Source organism: Belonocnema kinseyi, chromosome 2 (genome assembly GCF_010883055.1).
Source record: "Belonocnema kinseyi isolate 2016_QV_RU_SX_M_011 chromosome 2, B_treatae_v1, whole genome shotgun sequence".
Lineage (NCBI taxonomy): Eukaryota > Metazoa > Arthropoda > Insecta > Hymenoptera > Cynipidae > Belonocnema > Belonocnema kinseyi.
Window position 1 is genome coordinate 147,348,877 of NC_046658.1, and position 14,034 is coordinate 147,362,910.

Sequence of the window (14,034 nt, forward strand, 5' to 3'; positions counted from 1 at the left end):
ATTACATCCTATATTAGGATGTTACTATCCAAATGGATTATTACAACCAAGACCCACAAGTATAGCGAGTTGAGGTATGAAGTGAAGACCATATAGAGGAATGTGCATGATGCGTCTATTTATTCCATTGTTATTTCGGCTTAAGGCAATTTGAACGCAAGATGCACTGAACATCTTAAAGGTTTAGCAGCAGCTCAGAAGGCTATATATACCTCTCGCATTGCAAGAAACTTTCTTGACCATCAGGAAAGAAATGACTAAAACACTGTGGAGTCGCAGATGGAAGCACTAAAAAGACATCCAGAGGTTACTGTTGTCACCATTCGGACAAGGGCCGACCAAGACTGAAGAGGACATTTGACTGTACCACAAATTTGGACATTTAGGTCAATTTTCATGTTTAATGGAGGTAATAGCCTTTTATTTAATAAGAACCTCTATTTTTACCGAGATTTCAAAAGATCGGGAAATTTTAATTAAAAAATTACCTGTGCCCTCTTTCTAAATTGTCTTTGTTAAGGTGTACATCACCTTGGCCTTTAACGTTTCGGGTGGTTGATTAACGTGTGTCCCCTTGTCTTTCACCGTTGCTACCAGTGTTCAATGATAAATTGAAATATATAAAAATTGTCCAAGTTTTCCTTTAGTGTGTGATATTGTTTAAACTAAAAAGTTTTATACCCTTATTGGTAGTAATTTAAGTTTTCAAAGTTTGCAGTTTATCAATGTATCAATTGCAGGTTCTTTACTTTACTTGGATAATTTTTTGATAATACATTTTTAAATTCATGTACTCACAACAGTGCCAAAAACTTTTTCCCGCGAAATTGGTAAAATATATTTCGATATTTTATTTCTTTTTTCCTAACAGGTGTAGTTAATATTTTTTTAATTTTATAGTTATAATAGTTACATGATATAAATTCTAAAAACTTCACCAAATTTAAAAAAAGAATATATTTTGATGAAGATTTTTCATTATATTTTATAAACTACATAATTACTACATCTGTTTCGGGGTATAAAAAATAATATTTGTAAAATTTTTTTCCAAATTATCCGCTTTTACATTTGTATTGTTGTTCAATTTTAGTTTTTGCTTTATCTTGCACGTTTTTTGACCCCGAAAAACGAAGATAATTAAGAAAAAGGGCATCTGCAATAAGCAGAAAAGAAGAAAGCCTTGTTCTGTGTGATCGCAAATCGCCTATAATTGTGCTATTAGAATAATGTAATTCACTTCATTTATAAATTCAAAATACCGTGCACTGCTCAAACTTTATGAGATATTAAGGTTTTCATTGTTTCAGTTTATCCAGTTTTTCCAATACTTCCGAAATTCACAAAAAATGAGTAAATGAGAAACAGGAAAGGGCGAAAAGGTAAAGTAAAATGGGGAAAGAGGAAAATATACGGGAAAGGGGAAGAATAGGAAAAAGAACAAGGGTGAAGGGAATAGGGAAATGGAGAAAGACAACAGGATGAGAAGGGAAAGGGGAAACGGTAAAGGGGAATGGGGAGAAGGAAAGGGGAAAATAAGAAAGATGAAAGAGGAAAGGGTGAAAATGTAAAAAGGAATAGAAGAAGGGAAAAATTGGAAAAAGAAAAAAAGTTTAAATGAAACGGGGAAAGGATAAAAGGCAAGGTTAAAAGGGAAAGGAAAAAGGGGAAAGTGAAACATTAAAACAAAATGAGGGGCAATAAAAAGAAAAGGGAGAATTTAAAAACCAAAGAGGGTTAAACGGGAAAGGAGAAAGGAAAAGGTAGAAATGTGGAAAGGAAAAAATAAAAGAGGAAAGAGGTGAATAGGAATAAGAATAAGGGCGAAGGAAACGGAGAAACAAAGAAAGGAAGAACAGGGACATAGTAGAAAGGGAAAAGGGAAAACTGTAAAGGGGAATAAGGATAAGGAAAATGGAAGGGAAAAGGTGAGAGGGCAAAGGAAAAAATCGAAAGGATGACAGTAAAGAGGATTGGGAAAAGAGAGAGGAAAATGCAAGGTGGGAATCAGAAAGGGGTAAACGGGAAGGAAAATGGTAAAGGAGAAATGGTGAAAATTGGAAAAGAAAACGGAAAAGGGTTTTGTAATAGGAAGAGAAAAATGCAAGGGTGAAATTTAAAAAAGGGTAAAGAAAAATAGTAAAGTGGAAATAGTGAAAAGGAAACGGGGAATGAATAAAAGGAAAAGGGAAAACGAGAAGGGGGAATGGCTGAAAAAGCGAATGGTAATGAGACAGGCAAAATGAAAATGAAAGGGAAAATGGTGGAATTGAAAAGTACGAGAGATACCGGAAGATTGCTCGATTCAGACCCAATCTGGTCGGGCCTGAAAAAATATTTAAATGAGGATTGTGATTATTTTGTTTTGGTTCAAATAAAAGCAAGAATATCGCTCTGAACTAATCATTAACATGGGTAAACTTTGCAATTATCCAATTTTATGTATGTTTATGAGCCTTTATGTTTTTGTAGATTTTTTTCAAAATCACCAAAGTTTTGATTAAAAGAACTGTTTTAATTAGGAAAATATTAGAACATTATATTGTAAACGGAAAAAGAGGGAAAGGAGATACCATTGCGTTCCTGAAGTTTTTGTTCATTTGATTACCTGACCAAACATGTGTCGCAATATCTACTTATCTCCTGTGAAATCTCTTCGCTTATTCGTCCATCATCACAATATATTCTATAATTAAGAATTTGTCACTAACAAATACAAACTGTCAGTTCTCAAGTTACATGCATGGTGAGCAATTTATGTAATATCTAAGCCTAACGACGTTCAGTAGTCATCCTTGTAAGCGACACTGCGATTTCTTTATAGATTTCGATCTAAAGACGCTTATTCGCTCTAATGTATATTGGGAAGGAAGCAAAACGGAAATAATTCGAAATTACTTCTTAGATATAAGATATTTTTCTGGATTACGAAGAGCGAGAGTTGGTGATGTTTCATCCACTCTTAGCTTACTACTGCTTCGCTCCAATTTTTAATATTAATATGTAAAGTTACTACTCTTATTATTTACGTTCTTTTAGTTTCGCTCATGTAGACTTAAGTATAATTTTTCCGTAAATAGCGAAGAAAAACCCAGGAAAGTCATTCTCTACCTGTATTGAAACATCCTGTTAAAAGATTTTGTGAACAAAAAGTTTTTCTAGTAGTAATGCAGAATAAATCGAAATGAGAACAAATTTCAGTAGGATAAAACTATTTTTATAATTATTAAGAATCTCTTAGATTTTATTTTATTTACAATCTATACTTACCGTTACAATTGATATATTAGCAGATACCTCACTTCATATGTAAAAGGTGATTTAGCTACTAATCTGTAATCTTTTTTAATTTTATATCCCGGAAATGCGATACATGGCGTATTTTTCATGAAACATCGTGCAGAATTAGGAAAGAAATAAACAATATGCTATAAAAATTCTCTGGTCTAATAAGAGGAAATTATTTTGAAACTTTTTTCTTAATATTACTATAATGGTTAGTGTAGACAGCATGCAGATAATGTTCTAGCTCCTTAGTAATAAATCTATAAGACGAAAAGACTTTAATTTTTTCACTATTATTAGTTATATGAGAAGAACTAGCTGAAATCTAAGAAAGGATAAATGACAGATTAGGGCAGTTAATTTTGTTTTATTTAAAATCATTTACTACATTACACAAAATTAAATTAACAAATTGTCCGCGGCACTAGAACACATTTCTGACTTTAAAGGTATCATGGTGTAAACGTAAGGAGACAGTTGTGTCATGAATTTTTGTTAATTTTTCCAGATATTATTAAAGGGTAGAACGTACGCCAAACTATAAATTAATTCACTTCGCCTTGAATCAAATTTCTGCGAAAGCTACGAACATGTTTTTATTTGTGAGGTATTTGTGATCAAAATGTACTGGTAGATTTTTTTTCGCAAGTCAGTTACACCTCATGCAGTACGCCTTATATTTCTACCGAATTCACACTTGAATGGGGACTCCCAGAAAAAGACACACAAAGTGCGTCTTGAAGTACAATATTAGACATATTACCATAATATGTTTCCCCCTTTTTATCTTTACGCTACATCATTCATCATAGACGATCACAAAAGATAAACAACAAACGGCCCTTGAATAGGTCGAAGCGACAGTTACAAAATAACAATAGAATAAGTAATAGAGCATTTATGATTAATCATTCTTAAAATAATAAATGTTAAATTATGTTTCGGAATGCACGAAAAACCGAGTTGAAAACAATTTCATATGCTCTTTTGTAATCATGTTTGATTTCTGCAATAATATGTGGAGGGGTTGTTCCATTTTGGGGTATATTTCCTGATAGTCTTCTTTCTGTCGCGTCTGCTGCTCTGCTTGCTGCATTGCATGCGGCAAGGCGTGCTAATTCGTATGTTGGATCGCTCGCTTTTCGTTCCAGTTGAGCATCAAGTGAATCACGCAGACGAACAAGTGAGTAAACACGGTTTGGACCCATTCGATGATAATCCGCCTGGGTCATAGTAACCCACTCGTCATTTCTCGTGTCAAATACGACAGGTATGTTTTCATCTTCAGCAAACAAATCGCATAGCGGTACAATATTACCATCCGATAATAATCCAACAATGGCATAATCCCTTATTACGAAAGGTGATGTTATGGTTATATGAAAGGCCATTTGGTAATTATTTAGTGTGCGGAAATTTTGTAATCGATGGATAATGTCTGCTGTGCATATTCTGACAGGAGGCAAGCCACATTTATTTCCAGGAAATAACTGATGTATAGTCCTTAACCTTAGACATAGTATTAATTCTGTAAGAAGAAATATAACTACTCAGGACAAATGTTATATTTGTAATAGATACAAAGCGGGCTAACCTTATCAAATAATGATCAGCAGTAGACAAAATGCATTTGCAAGACAACTAACTAACAATGTTAATTTTTCTTTTTAGTATAACATTTACGTAATGACAGAAACAAAGGGAGAAAGATATAAAAAAGACATTTTTGGTCCCACTCAATTTTTAAAATATACTATAAAATAATCCTCGAATAAAAGTAGACATATGAAGGTAGTTGAATATAAGATTTCATATCAAAATATAGAACATTGACGGAAAACAAACATTTGATTTTAAAATTTACGTGTATTTTTTTTTTTTGACGTGACGCGTATTGAATATCTTGCAGTGTCATTCGTTAGTCGAGAGTAACGAGTCGTTTAGGCTACATCAATATTAATAGAGCAGCGAGTAATGCGATTTGCACTGCGACAGCTGTCAACCAACCGGAAATTGAGGAAAAAATAAAAGTAGTGCGTTGACGTTTTGTAAACATTAATAAGCATTTATGCACCAGAAATCGCGAAAAGGTAAATAATTGAATTATATAGTATGACACTATTTTAGCCGCTGGCACCTTAAATAAACGTGTATGATTCCAAAATCCATGCAATTCGCCATCTTATTTCATTAATAGCGCATTCGTTCTCATTCGACTTCGGTCGCTAATGATCGGAAACGTGCACCGCGAGTCCCTGACAACTCAGTCGTGTAACATAAAGCAATGAGTTGCAAATCACTGCTCAATTAGAGAAATTAATTAGAAATCAATTAGAGAAAAAAATTAGAGGAAAAAGATTTGAGTGTAGTGCTGGTAGAATTGATAAAAGATTCAACTGACCGGCGAAAATGAGGCGAAAAGTGAGTTTACCTACGTACATAAATATAAGAGCTAAAGTTCTTTCAAGAGAAGGTAAAATTTTTTCCCTATATGCGCACGATAGTAAATTGCAAAAAGATGTAATTATCCAGGGCATCGTCAATACAGGTAACACAAAATCAGAAACAATTTTAATCTATTCCTAGGGGTTTGATGGTAGTTGAGGCAACGCATCTTATAAGCAATCGTTCCAAGATAAATTTGCAGTAAACAATAACGAAACTATATTTTCATTTATGTTAATCCCTACAGAGATTTTGTTCGATATAGAATCAGTACAACCCCTGGTGGATTAGAAGAAGATAGTCGATGTTCAAATACAAGAAATAAAGTCTGTTGGAATGTCAATAGAATTAGAACGGTAAGGTGTTGCATTTTATTATTAGGACGAGATCAATGCAAACTTGCCTTATCTATCACGCAAACCCATCAATGTTTTATAAACTCCCAAACAACGAAAAAGGACTCTTTGTGCCTGATCATGATTTGTTTCAATTCGGAATATCTTATTTACACTCTTGAATACGATTTTCTGAATGCTCTCTTCATATTTCATACAGACTGCCTGTTAAAAATGGAAAATGAGAGGCACGAAATGTGAGGAAATATTTAAGAAACAGAAAAGTCTAATTCCGTCCAAACTGTGTACGAAATTAGCACTTAAGTTGATCTGTCCAAAGCTCGTGGTAACAGAACCACTAATTACGGTAATTCCGCTCGAAGAGCACTCATATAACTGAATTTTATGCCTGACTGTGTTGGATTAAGTACTAACTTTTCCCTAACTTCTGAGCAATATTGATCGCTCTAGATTAAAATATTTCTCGTGAAATATATTTTTCATCCAAGAGATGATTCACAGCTCTTGGATGAACCATGCACTTCTACAGGTCAACTCTATGTTAAAGTTTATTTTTGGTACAAAATGCTTGATGGAGCTATAAATTTAAAAAAATTTAATTACAATTTTTCTGAAAAAATATTTTTTTCCGTCGCTCCTTTGGAAATAGAACCACAGGTCTTCCGAGAGATCCGTTTACCACCAAGTAACTAGAGATATCGACATAAGAATCCTTTTTCTGAAGTCACCTCTGACTTTAGCAATAGGAAGGCTGCAATAGCAGCAATTAGAAACAGGCAAAGTATAAGTGAATTCGAGCCATAAATCGGGACACCAGATTTAAAACAATCACAGAAAAAAGTAAAAATTTGCTGCAGGTAAGAATTGCAACGGTTAAAAATTAAACATATTTTGGCAAAAGTTTCATCGAGGTTGCGAGAATAATTCTGATCCCGTCTACCGCGTGACGCTGAAGTAAACAAATTTTGGTATAAAGTGTAGAATCAGTAACAGAACACACGAAAAAAATTTGGTCCTACTGATATATCTGCTTAGAAATAAATTAGACTATTATAGATGAATTAAAACTTACTTAATAATATTTAAGAAACACCGCAAAAAGCAAATGACAAACGGGAATCCCCGGTTCTCTCCAATTTAATGAAGTTAAATGACGATAGATAGCGCTGGCCTCGTGATTCTCGCTACATCTCGAATAAAAATGGAGCGATAATAAGGCGAAAGATTATACAGGCAAGGTTAAAAATCGGAAATTGTCTTCGGTTCATGTAAAGTTTCTCTGGCAAGGTTAATTTTTGTTCCAGTGATATAGCTTTCATAGCGTAAAGAATAATCATGTACGTTCTCTGGTGTACGTTATATTATAAAGGTTTTGTTATATTATTATATATTTACCAATAGAATAAAGTAAAATAGCACAAAATTAAAATAGAAGATCACTGGTGATTTTCATTTTAATTTCAGTGTATGGCAGAATAAAATATCGGAAAAATATCCACGTCGTATATGGACCGTCACTTGTTACTAAATTACTTCGCCTCCTAAATTGAAGTCTCAGAAAAAAACATTTATACATTCAATGATAACGCTTTCGTTGTAGACGTGCATCTTGTAGAATAAATAATGGAATTTAAAAAATTATATCAGCACGCGCTTATAGTTTAGACGAAGATTCCAGAAACACATATCTTGATTGTTTAAACCTCATCTTTTTCAAGGCTTCAATTACTTCACGTGTTTGTGTTATGGATATATGCTCTCCAAATTTAAATCAGTGAAATATGATTGTCACTTAAATTCTAAGAACTGCTCTAGCTTAAGTATGGTGGTTATGAAGTAAGTATAAAGTAATTATTGCTAAACGCAAGGGCCCTATCTGAATTTACAATTATCTCCAACGTTTGTAAGATAAAAGATTAAGCGCAAACGAATTTCATGCACGCAATATGTATTTATTTATTTCAGGTTTGATGCTTTAATCTATTTCCTTCTGTTTCTCTTTTCCACGTTTCCTCACTCAAATTCGACCTAAATTATTACAAACCAATATAAAAATCCAACTATTGCTATTTGAAAATTATTAATTTTTTATTGAAAATTCCACTACTTTATTTTTTGTTTATTATTCACTTGTTCTGATAAAATATTTTATAATTAGGTTAAAAATTAAATTATTTTGTGAGTAATTCAACAATTAGGTTGAAAATAATCTTTTTTCAACATTCTTATTTTTGCCCTATAAACTGTCGCGTCGACTTAAAGATTAAAACCTTTTGTGGAATTTTTTCCTTTTTTACTGAAAAATCTTTCATGTTTACAAATTTTCTTCATTTGTTAAAAATTAAGCCTTTTTAGTTGAAAATACATCTGTTTGTTTTAAAGATAATCTGTTTTGGATGAAGATTCAAATACTTTGTTAACAATTTTTTTACTGTTTGTAAATTAAGTTCTTTAACTTAAATCTGAAACATTCGAATTTTTATTGAAAATTGGTGATTTTAGTCAAAAATTCGTAGTTTGGAGTAGAGAATTAACGTTCTTGGTTAAAAAGTTGACAATGTATCTATTAAAGGGAAAGATTAAGCATTTAATAAAAAAAATTCATCATTTTGCTTGAAAATCTTTTTAGTTTCGTTTCTGGAAAATAAAATAAAAAAATTTGATTGCAAATTGATCCTGGTGTTGCTTACAATCTAACTATTTGATAAACCTAGAAAATTTCATAATTTTTATGAAAATTTCGATATTTTTATCTGAAAATTTATCTTTTTAAATGCAGAGTTCAACCATTTGCTTGAAAATGAACTTGCTTTACTGCAAATTCATATTTTCGTCGTTGGAAATCGGTTTATTATTTTCTTTGACGCATTGAAGGAAATTGTTACCCATTTTAATATCATCGCAAGGATATTGATGGAAAAATTCGTCCTTCTGTGTATAAATTGCTATGATAGGTGATTTTAAAACTATTACTTTATTTCAATCCTCATTTCTATAAAAAAATCAGAATATTGAACTTCAATTTCAGGAAAAGTCATTATCTGGATAAATGTAAAATCATCGTTATGTGATGACAAAACTCTCTTAAACGACACTCGACCGTACAATGATAATTCTCTCGGAACACGATAACAATCAAGTGTGACAGTGCGATGTTTATAATCAAGCATTGCTTTATTATTCAACAGCCAATAATTACCCAAAATCATATTATTAGACAAATCAGGCACCACTAAAAATGGTACTTGTTTAGAGTATTCCCTAATCTTTACATTTAGCAAAACTTGTTTTTTAATCCAAGTCATCTTTTTCCAAACGCTAACACTAATGAAACATTTGTTACCGGTAATTCCGGAACCTTTTCATGCTGCAATATGTAATTAAAAAATGTTTCACAGATACATGTAATTTGACTCCTAGTGTCAGCTAAAGCTGGAATTGGAAAATTAAAAACTCTCACGAATAGTATCAGACATTTTTGAGTTTGAGAAGAGCCGCGTGTTTTCTCCGATCTTGTTTCCTTTATCACGTCATTAGATAGGTCCTTGAATAAATCATATGGCCCACGACGCGCCGTTGGACCAGAACACACCGCGTCCGGATTTAGTTTAAATTACTTGAATTGTAGTATTGGGAGCATTCATGAGGGGGAACACTGACATCCGGAAGATTAGAGAAATTAGAAGGCTGTGTCGATGTTGCAGTAGCTGATCGATAAATATGTAATTGTGCATTGTTAAATCATGAATGGCAATTTTGATGCAAACAATTACAAAAAACAAAACCAGGATTTATATTTTCATTTGACGTTTCCAGATTTCCAGATATGTTATTGATTTTCTTATAAGCTGTCTGAGAGCCACGAGGTTAGAATTTAGAATCCTGACTTTCGTAGCTGTCAGATTGACTTTGCGTTTGTTGACGCTTTCCATTATTCTCCCTCTCTCTCTTCATGAGTCAAATCCACGTGCGCTAAAGCTTGTGTTACTCTTCTTACATCAGAATAATCGATAGCGGTCAACGCTTCGCGAACTCTGAGGGGAAGTTGTTGAATAATACTATAATTTATTTCATATGCTTCCAGAGCTGGTAGAAAATATTGTTCCTCTTTATATTGAGATAGAAAATATGTTTGCAAATTTCCTTTACTGGGCTCAAACCGCCTAGAAGACCAGCGCGATTTTATTTTGACACGAACAGGAATAGAGTAAAACTCAGTTAAGAATGCACTTTTAAAAGCTTTGTAATTTACATTATCCACGCATCTTGTTTCAAACCAAATCTTTGCCCTATCTTCTAAAGCATTTCCCAAAATAAGTAACTTTTGTTCTTCCGTCACCTGTTTTAAAGCAAAGTATTTATTCAAACTCGTTAAAAATTCATTCGGTTTATTTGACTGATCATCGTCGAATTTAGGCAACTTGGTAACAATATTAAAACCACGCAAACCAGCTACCAAATTATTTATAGATTGATTTTCCCCACTCCCTTGCTGCTGTACAGGCTGCTCAAATTGTAATCGGTCTCACTGTTCTCGCATTCGAATAATTTCCTCACGCTGTATGTTATTCAACTGTCTCAACTCGTCTATCTCTCGCTGTAAATTTTCTGAAGCTTCTGGACTCATCATTTCAAGTAAGTTTCTCTTTGCAGAGAACCTATCAACAGAATCCTTTTTTTCTACCCTTTTTTATTTTTAGGTTTTAAAGTTGCTTCTTGCAAAGGGAAGCCTCTCGATCTAGTATTTATAGGTTCAAGTTGATGACGTTTCTACGTCCTTCGGCCTTCTACTCCGTCACTCAATTTTTAAATTTTAGGAGATTAGAGTTCCTATTCTTATCAATTTAAATTGTTTAGTTTTACTCTTGTAGATTTAAGTATAATTTTTCATAAATAGTTTCTCGCAAAAATGTTATCTTAATTATTAAGTCTTTTAAATACTTTAAAATTCGAATTTGCAATTAGTAAAAAGCCCCTTGCTCATGACCCGCTCCGTTGGATTACTTTGCGGGTGTCTGATCGAACAAAAGATTGGTTCAATACCGGATTCTTTTAGTCCTTCAGCCCGAACCGGTGACGTAAATTGAGACCCATTATCAGCCAATAATCGTTTTGGCTTCCCCATTTCCGGCTCATATGAATTTATAATCTTTTTCTGGGAAGTTCGAGTATTGGCACGTGTAATAGCATAAAGTTTAACGTATTTGGAGAATGCATCTAACACGTCAAATATGAACTGAACGCCTCTTATGGAAATTGATAATAGACCAAAGAAATCAACCGTAACCAAATCTCCTGGTTATGATGATTTGACTAACAAATATTTTCCTTCCATTTTTATATTAGTGTACTTGACTTTTTGGCACAGGTCACATGACAAGACAAATTTCTTTATTTCCTTGTTCATACCTTTCTGATAATAAAATTAGCAGATATGCATAGAGGTTTTGTAAACACCGGGGTATCGTAATTCTGAATGAATTTGATCTATTAATTTATTAGTTATTTCTGACGGAAAAACTATTTGCCAGTGATGTTTTTTTATAATCGAAGTGAAACATGATCTTTGATGTACTCGATAATGGTCTTTAAATTGATGCAAATTAATATATTTGAAATTACTTTTTATATGTATATAATTTTCTTCACCTTAAGAAAGCCTTTTAAAATCATCTTCCAACTCTTTGTCGAACACTAATGTCGAACAATTTATTTCCTTCATGACGACAGGCATGATAATAATTAAATTATTGATTGTTAATTCAGTTTGCTCAACCTTTTCAAATTTACCGTTTGGATTGCGAATAAAAAAATCAGCGACTACATAGTCTCGACCAGCACAATATTCGACCTCATACGTATATTGCTGCAAAATAATACTCTACCTAATTAGCCTCGAATTTGAATATCGAGTCGTATTGAGAAATGTTAATCCCTTGTGATCCGTTAGAATTGTAAACTTATTTCGCACTAAATAAACTCGAAATTTAGTAATGGAATAGACTATAGCGAGAAGTTCTTTTTCCATCGTGCTATAGTTTATTTTTGCTTCATTTAAACATCTACTAACACTATGAATGATGTTACAATTAATATATTGATCAATCTGATAAAGAATCCGGCTAATACCTGAATCTGAAGCATCAGTCTAAAATCTAACCGGAACCCCCGACATTATGTGACCCAATGTGATACAGTTCACTAGATTTTCTTTTAATTTTTCTTATGCAATCACGATTTTTTTAACAGCTCACAAAAAGGTTCCACGTAATTTGCATGACGTATACTTAAATGCCAATCATAATTGCAAATTCCAAAAAATTTCTGTAGTTGATTTAATTTTGATGTGTAGGAAAATTTGTACTGACTTCTAATCGGTCAGATAAAGGTCTTATCCCTGTTGTTGACAAATTGTGTCTAAGAAAATTAACTGAATGTTGACAAAACAGTGAGTTTTTTACACTTAAGGTAAAATTTTGATTTTGTAACTCCCGGAAAATGTTAGAAATAGCATCAAAATGACCATGAATACTACCTGAAGTTGCAATCAGCAAATCATCAATATGCATTGTAAACATTTGAATAGATTTATTTCCTAGGGCTAAACTAAGACCCCGAATAAATGCTAAACCAGCAGTTTTTATACCAAATAGTATTCGGCAGAATTGGTATAATTTCCAACCGTGCAAAAAGGCAGTATAATTGCGCGAATCTCTATACAATGGGATCTGCCAGTATCCATTTGGAAGATCGGTTGTCGACAAGTAATTAACTCCATAACATTTTCGCAAAAGTTCATTTACAAGTGGCGGTGATTCTTCATCTGATTCGATGATCTCATTTACGAAGCGTGCGTCCACACATATTTTAACGGTTTTATTTTTTTTTAAATTATAATTCTCAACGGGTTGCAATGTCCGTGTGCAATTTCCCCGATCCCATCTAAAAAACTCGCAGCGTTTGACTCCAAAAAAACTTTGTTTAAATTCGGTATAATGATTTCAGAAATAAATTTCATTTCTTCTTTTACACAAAAATCAAAATAGTTTTTAAATATCAAATTGCCACAAACCAGTTCTAAAGGTAAGATTTTATTTATATAACTATTGGAGCAAGTGTCCACGTTATTTGAGATTGTAGTAATGTCAGAGATATTACCTTTACACTGATCTCCATTGATCGTTATCTCTTCCGAAACACGTGTATATTTAACAGCGTAATTAAAATCAGAGAATAAACCCCACAAGCAAAAGTCACAATCGAATTCGCTTTCATTGTTATTATCAATGCTGTCTACATCTAAGCGTCAATCATCATTGGTAATAATAGCATTTTGTGTGACAGAATTGTTATTATCACGAGACGAAAGATCATAATCATTGGAGGCTATTCGCTGTGTAGCGATATTTACAATTTTCTTTCCACAATTATCTCTCTTAGCAGACTGCGAATTTATATTATTTGAATTTTCAAAATATACTGGATTATTGTAAAAAGTTTCATTTTTAATAATCTGGACGTAGATTATATCATCCTCTATAGAAGTCACAACCCCTTCTGATGGGGCTGATCAAATGATATCAATGAGTTTGGAGCGGGCACACACCCGATTAATATAGAGCGATTGAGATCATCTATTGCAACCCCATTACCCAAGAACCAATCATTTCCTAAAATAATCGGATTTGCTAAATGAGGTACGACAAGAAAAGATGTTAGGTACGACCTTTTACTAATTTCTAATTTTGTCAAAATTTGACGCTTAATTGTAGTTGGTTTTTTGCCTATAGTAGTGCATAAAACTACATTAGAAACTAGCATCTAATCCAATTTAGTATGCAACATCAAATATTGATAAGATTTTTCTTCTAAGATGCAGGTAATTTGAATACCAGTATCGATTAAAGAAAGCACTGGCACGTTAAACAATGAAATTATTAATCTCGTA